The sequence below is a fragment of the Camelina sativa genome, chromosome 5 (genome assembly GCF_030686135.1).
Source record: "Camelina sativa cultivar CO46 ecotype springtype chromosome 5, ASM3068613v1".
Classification (NCBI taxonomy): Eukaryota; Viridiplantae; Streptophyta; class Magnoliopsida; order Brassicales; family Brassicaceae; genus Camelina; species Camelina sativa.
In genome coordinates, this window is record NC_141884.1 from 17,735,971 (window position 1) to 17,751,003 (window position 15,033).

Here is a 15,033-nt window from a genome sequence, read left to right on the forward strand (position 1 = left end):
TGAGCTTCCAACAATTGGGAAAAGACAGCTTGTCCTACCTAATCAAGAGCTCACCACCATACAAGAAGGAGCAAACATTGATTTTTGGACAGCTGATGAGTTCTTGTTTGTTGGGACAGCTCAAGTTAGAGTTGATGAAGCTGGGGATGTAGAAATGGCTGATAGGGAAGAGCAATTCTACTTTGAAGAATATGAGCCAACCCCTAGAGATAGTAGAGGAGTGAGGGAGACTAACAAGAGGCTGACACTTCTACAAAGATGGAGCAAGTGGCATGGGAATAAATTTGAAAAGCTGAAGAAGAAGGTGGGATGAATGACTAAGCCCATCAAAGGCTTAAAGTGGGAAATTTCTGAACTGAAGAGTGCAAACTCATCACCAAGCCATTCTAGCCCTTTAAGGAGGTGTAGCTCAACTAGAGCACTTTCAAGAGCTGAAAACCCTGTGGAACCAGCTAGAGCTCCAAGTTTCGAGCCAATTCAGAGGAGGAGAAGTTCAAGTCGCTGAGAACAACAATCTTCGAGGCACTCGACCGGTTCACTCGAGCAACCACTCGACCGAGTACCCTTGATGCACTCGGCCGAGTACCTACCCAGAACTCCTTATGGCTTCCCAGCTCCAGTAGGATATCCAAGCTATCCAGGTTACCCTCCCTTCCCAACCCAATACTTCATGGATCCAGCACTCTTGCACCAGTTCTACCAGCAGCAAGGTCAGAATTTTTCTAACTCGCAGTCCAACTCGACCCCCCCCCCACTCAACCGTGCACTCGACCGAGTACCAGTTGATGGCTATAGTCGAGTTGCTCCAGTATCCTTCTCTAAGTCAGCAACAAGACCCCCACTACACTTATGAGAGCATGAATGAGGATGTGGACAGCTTCTTCCACAATCCATGAGGTAACACTATCACCTTATCCTTGTAAATACCATTGCATATCATGTTGTGTTTTGTTTTAGTCTTGAATCCTCTTTCAAATTTCTCTCACACAGAGGACTGTGTGATTTGTGTTTAGGGGAGGGTTTGAGATAGTATTTGATGTTGTATTTTGTTTTCTTATTTCAAATTTTTAGCATTATCATGTTAGTATTTGGATTACATCTAAGGCGTAGAAAAACCCTAAAAAATTGAAATTTTTTGTAAAAATCTTCATAAAAAAGAGAGTGTTCATGTAGTTTGCATTGCATATTAAAATCTTGTTTAGCATGTTTCATGTAGGACTGTTTAATATTTGCATTAGGGATCTATGATGAGTTTTGCCTTGTTAGCTTGCTTAATTTACTAAACTAGGATCAATGCCCAAGTTAATAGTACTTTGATGCTAGTTGAGTAGTTAGAAGCATAAGATTGAACCAAGCCTTGAATTCCTGCATTGCATTTGGTCTAAATTGAAGCATGTTGTGATTTGATGCCATTTCCTACTTATAAGAACCTAATATTGACTGTTAAATATCAACTTGTGCATTGCTTTAAACTCATGGATATCATATACATATTTGGATTATCTTTCTCCTTTTTACCACTCTTGTTGATCCAAGTAGCTGATTGAACCATTAAAATCAGTTTCCCCCACCTATTAACCAACCCTTCTTTCAAGCCATGTTTATTCTTGTGTGTGTGAGGCCTATTTTGGGATTGAGCTTGGTAGAAAGTGTTAGGTTTGAACTGACAAGAGTAAAGCCTTGTGTAGTTCTAGTTTGCAATTTTCAAACTAGATAGGGCTAGGTGGTTCACTTGTTGGGTTCGGGACTTGGCTGTTTTGAAAAGAAAAGAGAAAAAAGAGAAGGAAAAGGGGGAATGTGTTTAAGTAAAATCAAAGTCTAGTGAAAGAATAGGAAGTAAAAATATTGTTGAAGATGGTTCTAGTTAAAGAAAAGAAAAGAAAGAAAAGAAGAGTCTAGAAAAATGTTTTTATGTCTTAAGAATAAGAAGAAAAGAGAACCATAGCAAATAAGTAAGAAACCCCCATTCCCATAGAAAGATCAAATAAGAAACCTTTCCTAAGGCTTAAAATCAAAAGAGAAAAGGGTGAAAGAGAAGTGAAGAAGATAAAGGGTAGAACTAGGACAATTTGGGTTTAGACTTATAGGATAAATACTTTGGGTGCCTTTGGGTAGACAAGGTTTTGTTCTTGTATGTGTCTAAGTGTTCTTACCTTTAGAATTCTTCTAAAGCTCAATCCATGTTTTATGAGAGAGGGCCTGTTCGTTTTCAAGACGCTGAAACAGCGACGGTGACAGCTTAAAACGGCGGTGATAACGACTATTAAAAAAAAAATGACAACGGAGAGGGTAAGAGGAAGACACGGACGTGTCGCAGGGGGAGAGAAAAAGTGTCGCAGGGGGTAGAGAGAAGTCTCTAGATTTTCTAGCGATCGTTGCGGCAGATCATCTGAACAGTGCAGCGACTCTTTTTCACACCGGCAGCGACTCCTCTTCACATTAGTATGAGCTGCTTTTGCCTATTTTTCTGTCGCAGTCGCTCATTGAGAGACTTGAAAATGAACTGGGCCAGAACCTTGATATTGATAAGCCCCACTCTAAAGAGAGACCTTCATTGTCTCTAAACTTTTATTACCAAGCCAAATGAGTTTAAGCATTGCATAAGATTGATTCATGTTCTTGATTAATGAATGTTAAAGGAAATGGTTGATTTGAATGCATGTGGACACCTAAGGCTCAAATCAATAAAGGTTGTGATAGGTTTGTCTAAAATCTTTAAGTACAGCTCATTCACCTTGCATCATAGTACTAGTAACTTGGACATTGATTCTAGCTAGTTTATTGGCAAGCTTTAGGAGCTGAGATCCCACTTTCAAACCTCACCTACTTTCTTATGTCTTGTTTATTTGCTTGAGGGCAAGAAAAAACTAAGTTTGGGGGTGTTGATATTCATATATTTTACCCTTCCCTTAGTATTTTTACCTCTTTTGCATCATTTGCTATCTAGTATAGCCATTATTGCATAGCTTTTAGGACTGTTCATGCATTAGGGTGTAGTTGCATTGCATTTGCATATATTCTTGCATAAACAGGTGATGTTCATATATTTTACCCTGTTTTCCCTTAGTATATTCACATCTTTTGCATCTTTTGCTATCCATTTTGACCATTATTGCAAAGCTTTAGGACTATTCATGCATTAGAGTCTAGCTGCATTGCATTTGCATCTTTTCATGCATAAACAGGTGATTTTGGAGCTTAAGGAGCATGGAAACAATGCTGAGGAGAAGTGAAGCAATCAAGAGTAGAAAGCAATGGAGTTAAAGCTGAAAAACCAAGGTCCGGAGTCCCACTCGACTGCCCACTCGACCAGACACTCGACCGTGTGCGGAGAGGGACTCGACTGAGTGGAAGGAGAAGAAGAAAACCCAACTCGACTGGTCACTCGACCGAGCACCGGGCCGAGTTGGCCGAGCCGCCTAGCTATTTTGTCTTTTAGCATTTTTAGGGCTTCCAATCCTTTTCCTATTTAAAGACCTTGTACCCTGCAACCACCAAGAGTCCAGCTTTTTAGATATTCTCAAAACCTAGTATTTACCCTTTTGGGAATTATTACTTTTTGCACTTTTATTTTCTTAGATCTTGTACCTTCTTTTGAAGGAGAAAAGACTAGATTCTTCATTTTTGTTGGTTTCATAACTTACAAAATATTGAGAACTCGAGTTTGATTCCTTCTTCAATATTGTAGATCTTTGCTTTATCTTTCTAGTGATGCAAGTTTCGTTATTTTCTGGGTTTAAGACTTTGTTGTTCATCATGTGTGATTGTGAGTAGTTTCCTTAGGATCTTAAGGATGGGTTAGGCTGGATTGTGTTTGTGGTTTGTTTGATTTGGTCAAGCTTGATTGTTGTAGATCTCTTCTAGGCTAGATATTCTTAATGCTGATCCTATAACCGAGAGGGTAGGGTTTGATCTCAAGCCTCTTAGCATCACACCAATGTTTAAGGAGCATAGATAAGGCTAGATCTAGAGTTTATTATTAGGCTTGCTAAGAGATTAGAAGTCTTGTTTGATATTTGACATATTGTTTAATGCTTGCTTGTATAGGTTCTTTGCTTTGTGAGAACAAGTCTAGAAATATATGAGCTTGATTGTTTTTTGCCATGAGAGTGGATTAAACATGTTCTTAGAGATTATTGTCTAGAGATTAGCTCAAGTTGTTTGAGATTTGTTGACCAAGTTAGATAACCACAATCATTAGTCCAGCCCATGAATCCCTCCTCAAGGCCTTCTTTGTTTATTGATTTCTCAGCTTAAATTATGTTGTTTGATCGTTGTTTGATTTGCTTTCGTATTGCTCTGTTTTGTTTGCATTGCTCTGTTTTACGTTTTTGTCCAGCTTGACCCTGCACTCGATCTACACTCGATCAAGTGCTTGCTCGAGTTCATCCCCAGAACTTTCGTTTATGATTCAAGTTTGTCCTGTCTCATTTCTTGTCTCATTTTAGTTGCATCTCTAAAGCATTCACTTAGTCTCCTGTTCATTACTTGTCTTCCATTAGCTTATTACTTGCATTACTATAGTTTCCATTTCTTTTCTAGCTTCATAATTGTCATAATCATTCTGTTCCATTTACATTTAGCATCTAGTTCTAGTAGTTTTTACATTCTACATTTTACATTCAGCAATAGGTTGTTAGTGATAAACCTCCTACATACTTGGCTTGACTTAGACCAATATCCACATCCTGATTGCTTGCAACACACATTTAGGATTGACACCTCTTATACTGCAACTGCATAAGGGAAATTGAAACACTCTGCACTCCATTTTTTCATCATATCATCATACTTCATTCATTCATCCATTCACCACCATAGAAAGATTTGTGTTTCAATTTGGTGCCGTTGCCCATTTGAGTGTGTTTCAATACTTCATTCATTCATCCATTTACTGAACTCGAATCTTCTTTTGCTTGGTTGTCTTGCGTTTCAGGTACCACTCGACCACCTACTCGACCGAGTCGTGATCGAGCACTTGATCGAGTTAGACGCTGGATACATATAGACACCACTTCCCAGTCGACTCGACCACCCACTCGAGCCTAAGCTCGACAGTGTACCTGTTCGAGTCTGTACTCGCGTTTGTTGATGCACACAAGGTCAAAGGGTCATCACAATCTTCAAAGGCCTATTGACAACATCCACAGGCTACAAAAGGGTTTGAGACATAAGCAAAGAAGATTAGTTCAAGAACAATAGGATCAAGTCATCATGGAGCAACAAGCTAACCATGATCAAAGACCTAGACACATTGGTGTTGGAGATGCACCAAACACCCACAACCAAAGAGCTGGTATTGTGCCTCCTACAGTTGCTAATAATAATTATGAGATCAAGAGTGGATTGATCTCTATGATCCAAGCCAACAAGTTCCATGGGTTGCCAATGGAAGATCCCCTAGATCACCTTGATGAGTTTGATAGGATATGTGGTATCACAAAGATTAATGGTGTGAGTGAAGATGGCTTCAAGCTTAGGCTGTTCCCCTTCTCACTTGGAGACAAAGCTCATCTTTGGGAGAAGACTCTTCCTACTGGAGCAATAACCACATCGGATGCTTGCAAGAAGGCTTTCTTGGCCAAGTTCTTATCCAATGCTAGAACAGCTCGATTGAGGAATGAAATTTCTGGATTTGCTCAAAGGAACAATGAGAGCTTTTGTGAAGCTTGGGAGAGGTTTAAAGGATTCCAAACTCAGTGTCCTCACCATGTATCCAGTAATGAGTCCTTGCTAAGCACTCTATATAGAGGAGTTCTTCCCAAGATAAGGATGCTTCTTGACAGAGCTTCTAATGGCAACTTCCTCAACAAGAATGTGGAAGAAGGATGGGAATTGGTTGAGATTCTTGCTCAATCAGATGACAACTACAATGAGGACTATGACAGAACAGTAAGGTCTACCTCTACTGATCAAGAGGAGAAGTACAAGAAGGACTTGAAAATGGTCAATGAGAAGCTTGACAAAATCCTTCTAAGCCAACAAAAGTCCATTCACTACATTGGTGAAGAAGAGGTTCAAGTTCAAGAAGGAGATAGGGAGTTTGCTGAGTTGTGCTACATGCAGAATCAAGGAGGATTCAAAGGCTACAACCAAGGAGGAGGATTCAAGCAAAACAACCTCTCCTATAGAAGCACTAATGTGGCCAACCCACAAGACCAAGTCTACCCACCTCAATAGCCTCAATAGCAACAAACCTATATACCCAAGCAGCAACAACAAGTGTTTCAGCCCCAGTTGTGTCCCCCACCCGGGTTTCAGACTAACCCAGGCCAAGAACAAGACTTAAGAGCAATGATGCAACAATTGTTGATTGGACAAACCAATGGGAAGATTGAGGTGGCTAAACAGTTCGCTGAGTTGAATCAAAGGCTCACATCACATTATAATGATCTAAACATGAAGTTTGAAGGTCTCAACTCTAGAGTGAAGTATATGGAGAGCAACCTTGCTTCTACTTCAGCTTCTAAGCCTAACCAACTACCGGGAAAGGCTGTTCAAAATCCTAAGGAGTTCACTGCTAAGGCCATTCATATCTATGAAGAAGAAGTCAGTGAGGACAGTGAAGTCCAAGCTGGGGGGATTCATCAGTTACTGAAGCCCCAAGTGACGATTGTGCAAAGCAAATTGAGTCTGACATTTCACTCGACGAGGAGCTCGAGCTGGCACTCGACCGAGTGCCTGATCGAGTGGTCAATCGAGCTGAAGATTCCGGAGCCGTCAAGCCTGCTAAGTATATTCCTCCTGCTTACAAACCGCCTCTACCATTCCCAGGACGTTCCAAAGCAAAGAAGCTTAAGGAACTAAGGGAAATCATTGAGAAAAAGGAGATGATAGCTTTGCAACAAGAGGAAGTGAAAGCTTTGAAGGAAGAGGTTGTGATTGAGAAACAAGAGGAAGTGTTGGCCATACAAGAGGTCATCATTGCTTACCAAGAAGAAGACAGAGGACCTGCCTTGGAACAGTATGATCCATTACCTATCTATAAGGATTTTATGCTTGAATTGTCAAAGAAGAAAGCTCATGCTCAAGATGAGAAGGACCTTGAAAACCTTGAGGGAGTGATCATCGTAATTAAGCTTAAGGATCCAGGTCTATTCTATCTGCCTTGCATACTCAGTTACCTTCACTACAACCAATGCCTATGTGACTTGAGAGCTTCTATCAGCGTGATGCCCTACTCCATAGCACAAAAGCTTGGGCACACTGACTTCAAATCCACCAACCTTCATATATGCCTAGCTGATGGGTCAAATAAGGATGTGGTTGGTAAGTTGGAGAACATTCCGGTCAAGATAGGAAAGGCAAGGATTCATACAGATTTTGTGGTCATAGAGATGGACAAGGAGCCTGAAGATCCAATCATTCTAGGGAGGCCATTCTTAGCCACTGTTGGAGCTGTGATAGATGTCAAGGAAGGTCTTGTGACCTTGAACATTTCTAAGGGTATAACCATAGAGTTTGACATCTACAATCACACCAATCTGCCTACTATTGATGATCAACCTTTCACTATCAAGGACAAAGGTGGTCAAGAGGTCTTAAGTGATGAGGCAACTCTAAAGGCTAAGCTCTCTATTCAAGAGGAATCAGTGGAAAAGCTTAAGGGTTCAGTTCAAGAGTTGACTGATCTGGTGAAGGATCTCCAAGTCAAACTCAACAAGAGGTCTTTGAGGAAGGCAAGACCAAGGTTCAAAATTAAGAAGAAATATGGTTTGTGTGTTAAGGGTGAAGTGATCAAGGGTCAACTTCACAATGATCAAGAAGTGCCAGGGAGGATTTCATCACCTCCTTGGTATCTAAACCAAGCCTGAAAAGGCAACCAAATTCAAGCTTAGTGACTCTAAACAAGCTCACTAGGGAGGAAGTCCCTAAGGTATCATTTGTAAATATGCTTTATTTTCTTAGTAGTTTTGATTTTTTTTTGTTTGTGATTGTGTTGGGCAGGCCTTTTAATGAAAGTGTAGATGGGTATGGAGAGATTTGGACTTGGGGAAGTAGACTCGCAATCCCACTCGACCAGCCCACGAGAGGTACTCGACCGAGCTGACAAGCAACCAAGGCCCACTCGATTCCCATTTCTCTAGAATAATCGAGAGGAGGGAAGACCAAGAAGAAAAATTTTGAAATTTCAAAATTTGGTCAAGGAGCTCGACCACTTGCAGTCGAGTGTGGGGTCGAGTGGCAGCAAAAAGCAGCTCAAAGATTCCCATTTCAAATTTGAATATTATGGACGCTCCAGCCTTGTTTCCTTGTCTCCTTAGCTTCTTTAAATAGAGCTTGATTCGATCATGTATCTGTCACACTCTCTCATTGCTAAAAACAAGTTAAATTCAAGTTTAAAATCTCTCTCAAAGTTCATCTTTTTGCTCAAGCTTAGCTCTTTTAGTTTTTGGGTCACTAACCTATTAACTTTAAGATTTGAGTCTATTCCTCTCAGTTCTATTTGAAAATGTCTTCAAGGATAACTAGGAAGTCTCAACAAGCGGCTGAAAGCTCCCTGGATCGTCGTGATGCCCGTCTTGAAACGAGAGGAGAAACCGCAAGAACCACTCGACCACCCACTCGAGCAGGCACCCGACCGAGTGGTGGTTCGAGTAGTCGATCGAGTCGGGTTGCGAGAGAGAGGAGTCAGTCAGCTGAGGAGGATCCTGAGAGAACCGAAAGTGAAGAAGAAAGGGAGCCAAATCTTGAGGAGATCATGAGGAGAAACAAAGCCAAAGGCAAGAGGCCAGCAGTTGAAACTCCACAAGAGGAGGTTGAGAGTGAAAGTGAAGAAGAAAGTGAAGAAGAAGAGGGAGAAGATGATGGTGAGGAAGAGTCTTGTGGCTTGACTCAAAGGCAGCTCTATGAAGCTTTCTTGAGGATGCAGTTCTTGGGGACTAGATACCCACACAAGGAGACCATGGAGAAGCTAGGAATTGATGGAGATGTGGAATTGCTCTTTGAGAATTCCAACCTAACCAAGTTCATGGGGCTTTGCATGGAGGGGTATAAAGAGGAGAGTTGTGAGCTTCTAGCTACTATCAAGATGCATTGCTATTCAAGGAAGGACAAGGAGTTTGGACCTGGTCACATTGCCTTCACTATCAAGGGGAAGAAGTATGAACTTTCATTGAAGAAGATAGCCAACATCTTTGGCTTTGAAGTTGGTAGTGAAAGGAGCATGGAGATACCAAGAGAAGAGCTCTATGCCATATGGGAAACCATTGGAGACAATGTCATATACTCATCCTCCAAGACCAAGAGCTCCAAGATAAGGAGCCCAGTCCTAAGGTACTTCCACAAGGCCTTAGCAAAAACCTTCTTTGTTAGGAAGGAAACTGGAAATTTGAATGAAGGAGAGCTCAAGATGATTGATGTGGCACTTAATATTAATATTCTTGAAGCAAGGGATGGAAGCATCATCCTTGAAAGCAAAGAAGGAACTGACCTTGCAATGGTGCTTATTGATCACATGATCTACTTGAGAAGCTGGGTAGGGAAGTTGTATAACAAAGGTTCAATGGAAGCCTTAACCACTGGAGGCATCATCACTGCAATCCTACAAGCTGCTAAGGTGCCTCTTAGAGGGAAGAAGGTCATGCCTAGATGGATAGTTGCAAGCTACCTCACCTCTACTCTCATACTAGCCAAGGAGAAGCATCAAGGAAATCACATTTTCAACTTTGAGCTTCCAACAATTGGGAAAAGACAACTTGTCCTACCAAATCAAGAGCTCACCACCATTCAAGAAGGAGCAAACATTGACTTTTGGCCAGCTGAGGAGCACTTGTTTGATGGGACAGCTCAAGTTAGAGTTGATGGAGCAAGAGATGTACAAATGGCTGATGGGGAGGAGCAAATTTACTTTGAAGATTATGAGCCCAACCCAAGAGATAGTAGAGGTGTGAAGGAGAATAGCAAGAGGTTGACACTCCTTCAAAAATGGAACAAGTGGCATGGGAAGAGGTTTGAGAAGCTGAAGAAGAAGGTGGGCAACATGGCTAAGTCCATCAAGGGCCTAAAGAAAGAGATTGCTGAGTTGAAGAGTGGGAATTCTTCACCAACACCATCTAGCCCTTTGAGGAGGAGTAGCTCAACTAGAGCACTTTCAAGAGTTGAAAACCCTGTGGAACCAGCTAGAGCTTCAATGTACGAGCCAATTCAGAGGAAGAGAAGTTCAAGTAGCCGAGAACAACCATTTTCGAGGCACTCGACAGGTTCACTCGAGCACCCACTCGACCGAGCACCTCCCATGCACTCGGCCGAGTTCGAACCCATAACTCTTTATGGCTTCCCAGCTCCAGCGGCTTATCCAGGATATCCAGGTTACCCTCCCTTCCCACCACAGTATTACATGGATCCAGCACAGTTCCAGCAGTTCTACCAGCAGCAAGGTCAGCATTTTGAGACTCGCGTTCCAGCTCGACCCCCCCCCCCCCCCACTCGACCGGGCACTCGACCGAGTGCCAATCGATTGCTATCGTCGAGCTGCCCCAATCTCCACCTCCGAATCAACAACAAGCCCCCAACTACACTTTTGACAGCATGCAAGAGGATGTGGACAGCGTCTTCCACAATCCATGAGGTAACACTAATCACCTTCCTTGTAAATACCATTGCATTTAATGTTGTGTTTTGTTTTTTGGTCTTGAATCTTCAATCAAATTTCTTTCACACAGAGGACTGTGTGATTTAAGTTTGGGGGAGGGTTTGAGATAGTATTTGATGTTGTGTTTTGTGATCTTATTTCAAATTTTTAGCATCATCATGTTAGTATGTGCATAGCATCTAAGGCATTGAAAAACCCTAAAAATCTGAAAGTTTTTGAAAAAATCTTTATAAAAAAGAGTGTTCATGTAGTTTGCATTGCATATTAGGATCTTGTTTAGCATGTTTCATGTAGGATTGTATAATATTTGCATTAGGGATCTATGATGAGTTTTGCCTTGTTAGCTTGCTTAATTCACTAGACTAGGATCAATGTCCAAGTTAATAGCACTTTGATGCTAGTTGAGTAGTTAGAAGCATAAGATTGAACCAAGCCTTGAATTCCTGCATTGCATTTGGTCTAAATTGAAGCATGTTGTGATTTGACACCATTTCCTACTTATAAGAACCTAATATTGACTTTCAAATATCAATGTGTGCATTGCTTTAAACTCATGGATACCATATACATATTTGGATCATTTTTCTCCTTTTTACCACTCTTGTTGATCCAAGTAGCTGATTAAACCATTAAAATCAGTTTCCCCTACCCTTAACCAAACCTTCTTTCAAGCCAAATTTATTCTTGGGTGTGTGAGGCCTATTTTGGGATTGAGCTTGGTAGAATGTGTTAGGTTTGAACTGACAAGAGTAAGACCTTGTGTAGTTCTAGTTTGTATTTTCCAAACTAGATAGGCCTAGGTGGTTTACTTATTGGGTTTGGGACTTGGCTGTTTTGAAAAGAAAAGAGGAAAAAGAGAAAGAAAAGGTTGGAGTCCTTAGGTGAGAAATGTGTTTAAGTAAAGTCAAAGTCTAGTGAAAGAATGGGAAGTATAAGATTGTTTAAGTTGGTTCTAGTAAAAGAAAAGAAAAGAAAGAAAAGAAGAGTTTAGCAAAATGCTTGTATGTCTTAAGAATAAGAAGAAAAGAGAACCATAGCAATAAGAAAGAAACCCCCATTCCACTAAAAAGAATCAATAAGAAACCTCTCCTAAGACTTTAAAATCAAAAGAGAAAAGGGTTAAAGAGAAGTGAAGAAGTAAAAAGGGTGAAACTAGGATCATTTGGGTTTAGATTGATAGGATGAATACTTTGGGTGCCTTTGGGTAGACAAGGTTTTATTCTTGTATGTGTCTAAGTGTTCTTACCTTTAGCCTTCTTCTAAAGCACAATCCATTTTTCATGAGAGAACCTTGATATTGATAAGCCCTACTCTTAAGAGAGACCATCATTGTCTCTAAGCCTTTATTACCAAGCCAAATGAGTTTAAGCATTGCATAGAATTGATTCATGTTCTTGATTAATGAATGTTAAAGGAAATGGTTGATTTGAATGCATGTGGACATCTAAGGCTCAAATCAGTAAAGTTTGTGATATGCTTGTCTAAAATCTTTAAGTACAGCTCATTCAACTTGCATCATAGTACTAGTAACTTGGACATTGATTCTAGATGGTCTATTTGCAAGCTTTAGGAGCTGAGATCCCACTTTCAAACCTCACCTACCTTCTTATGTCTTGTTTATTTTCTTGAGGGCAAGCAAAGACTAAGTTTGGGGGTGTTGATGTTCATATATTTTACCCTGTTTTCCCTTAGTATATTCACATCTTTTGCATCTTTTGCTATCCATTTTGACCATTATTGCATAGCTTTAGGACTATTCATGCATTAGAGTCTAGTTGCATTGCATTTGCATCTTTTCATGCATAAACAGGTGATTTTGGAGCTTAAGGAGCATGGAAGCAATGCTGAGGAGAAGTGAAGCAATCAAGAGGAGAAAGCAAGGGAGTTAAGGCTGAAGAACCAAGGTCCGGAGTTCCACTCGACTGCCCACTCGACCAGACACTCGACCGTGTGCGGAGAGGGACTCGACCGAGTGGAAGGAGAAGAAGAAAACCCAACTCGACCGGTCACTCGACCGAACACCGGGTCGAGTTGGCCGAGCAGCCTAGCTATTTTGTCTTTTAGCATTTTTAGGGCTTCCACTCCTTTTCCTATTTAAAGACCTTGTACCCTGCAGCCACCAAGAGTCCAACTTTTTAGGTATTCTCAAAACCTAGTATTTACCCTTTTGGGAATTATTACTTTTTGCACTTTTATTTTCTTAGATCTTGTATCTTCTTTTGAAGGAGAAAACACTAGATCCTTCATTTTTGTTGGATTCATAACTTTCAAAATATTGAGAATTCGGGTTTGATTCCTTCTTCAATATTGTAGATCTTTGCTTTATCTTTCTAGTGATGCAAGTTTCGTTATTTTCTGGGTTCATCATGTGTGATTCTGAGTAGTTTCCTTAGGATCTTGAGGATGGGTTAGGCTGGATTGTGTTGGTGGTTTGTTTGATTTGGTCAAGCTTGATTGTTATAGATCTTTTCTAGGCTAGATATTCTTAATGCTGATCCTATAACCGAGAGGGTAGGGTTTGATCTCAAGCCTCTTAGCATCACACCAGTGTTTAAGGAGCATAGATAAGGCTAGATCTAGAGTTTATCATTAGGCTTGCTAAGAGATTAGAAGTCTTGTTTGATATTTGACATATTGCTTAATGCTTGCTTGTATAGGTTCTTTGCATTGTGAGAACAAGTCTAGAAATATATGAGCTTGATTGTTTTTTGCCATGAGAGTGGATTAAACATGTTCTTAGAGATTATTGTCTAGAGATTAGCTCAAGTTGTTTGAGATTCGTTGACCAAGTTAGATAATCACAATCATTAGTCCAGCCCATGAATACCTCCTCAAGGTCTTCTTTGTTTATTGATTTCTCAGCTTAAATCCTGTTGTTTGATCGTTGTTTGATTCGCTTTCGTATTGCTCTGTTTTGTTTGCATTGCTCTGTTTTACGTTTTTTGTCCAGCTCGACCCTGCACTCGATCTACACTTGATTGAGTGCTTGCTCGAGTTCATCCCCAGAACTTTCGTTTATGATTCAAGTTTGTCCTGTCTCATTTCTTGTCTCATTTTAGTTGCATCTCTGAAGCATTCACTTAGTTTCCTGTTCATTACTTGTCTTGCATAAGCTTATTACTTGCATTACTATAGTTTCCATTTCTGTTCTAGCTTCATAATTGTCACAATCATTATGTTCCATTTACATTTAGCATCTAGTTCTAGTAGTTTTTACATTCTATATTTTACATTCAGCAAAAGGTTGTTAGTGACAAACATCCTACATACTTGGCTTGACTTAGACCAATATCCACATCCTGATTGCTTGCAACACTCATTTAGGATTGACACCTCTTATACTGCAACTGTATAAGGGGAATTGAAACACCCTGCACTCCATTTGTTCATCATATCATCATACTTCATTCATTCATCCATTCACCACCGTAGAAAGATATGTGTTTCAACAGGTGAATATGGAGCCTAAGGAGCATGGAAGCAATGCTGAAGAGGAGTGAAGCTATCAAGAGAAGAAAGCAAGGGAGTTAGAACTGAAGAACCAAGGTCCGGAGTTCCACTCGACCGCCCACTCGACCATGTGCGGAGAAGAACTCGATCGAGTGGAAGGAGCAGAAGAAGAGCCAACTCGACCGGTCACTCGACCGAGCACCAGGTCGAGTTGGCCGAGCCGCCTAGCTATTTTGTCTTTTAGAATTTTTAGGGCTTCCACTACTTTTTCTATAAAAGGGCCTTGTACCCTTCAGCCACCAAGAGAGCCATCTTTGAGAAAATCTACAAACCTAGTTTTTAACCTTTTGGGAATTTATGCTTTTTGCTTTTTACATTTCTTAGATTTTGTTCTACTTTTGAAGGAGAAAACAAGAGATTTCTTCATATTTGTTTGTTCAATAACTCTCAAAGTATTAAGAATTCGAGTTTGATTCCTTCTTCAATATTGTAGATCTATGCTTTATCTTTCTAATGATACAAGTTTCGTTATTTTCTGGGTTTATAACTTTGTTCATCATGTTTAGCATTTGTGAGTAGTTTGCTTAGGATCTTGAGGATGGGTTAGGCTGGATTGTGGTTGTGGTTTGTTTAGCTAGGTCAAGCTTGTTTGTTATAGATCTCTTCTAGGCTAGATAGACTCTATGCTGATCCTATAACACTCGTGTGTTGTCACTCGATCCACCCTCGCTTCAATTTCTCCTAGCAAAACCATCACTTGGTTCGCTAGTCGCTTCCCATTCCCGATGGCCGATCCGAACCGCTACCGCATCGGACCGTCCATACGCCCGAAGTCATTACCATCATTCTATCGCGCGTTCCACTCGTTTGATCTTTGCCAAAACTCGTATACATCGTTCGTTTTCCCTCCTCAATCACTCACCATTGTTTGGCCCAAGGAAAGTTGGCTCTAACCTGACCGTTCCGAAGAACCGACTGGTGCTCACATC

The 15,033-nt window shown here is 40.7% G+C and overlaps 1 non-coding gene across 1 annotated transcript; it reads right to left on the reverse strand.

Moving 5' to 3' along the window:
- Positions 1-5,611: 5,611 nt before the first annotated feature.
- LOC147943892 (small nucleolar RNA R71) lies at positions 5,612-5,717 on the reverse strand. Its single transcript, XR_015558746.1, has one exon. It is a non-coding gene; the product is annotated as a small nucleolar RNA R71 (small nucleolar RNA).
- Positions 5,718-15,033: the final 9,316 nt, after the last annotated feature.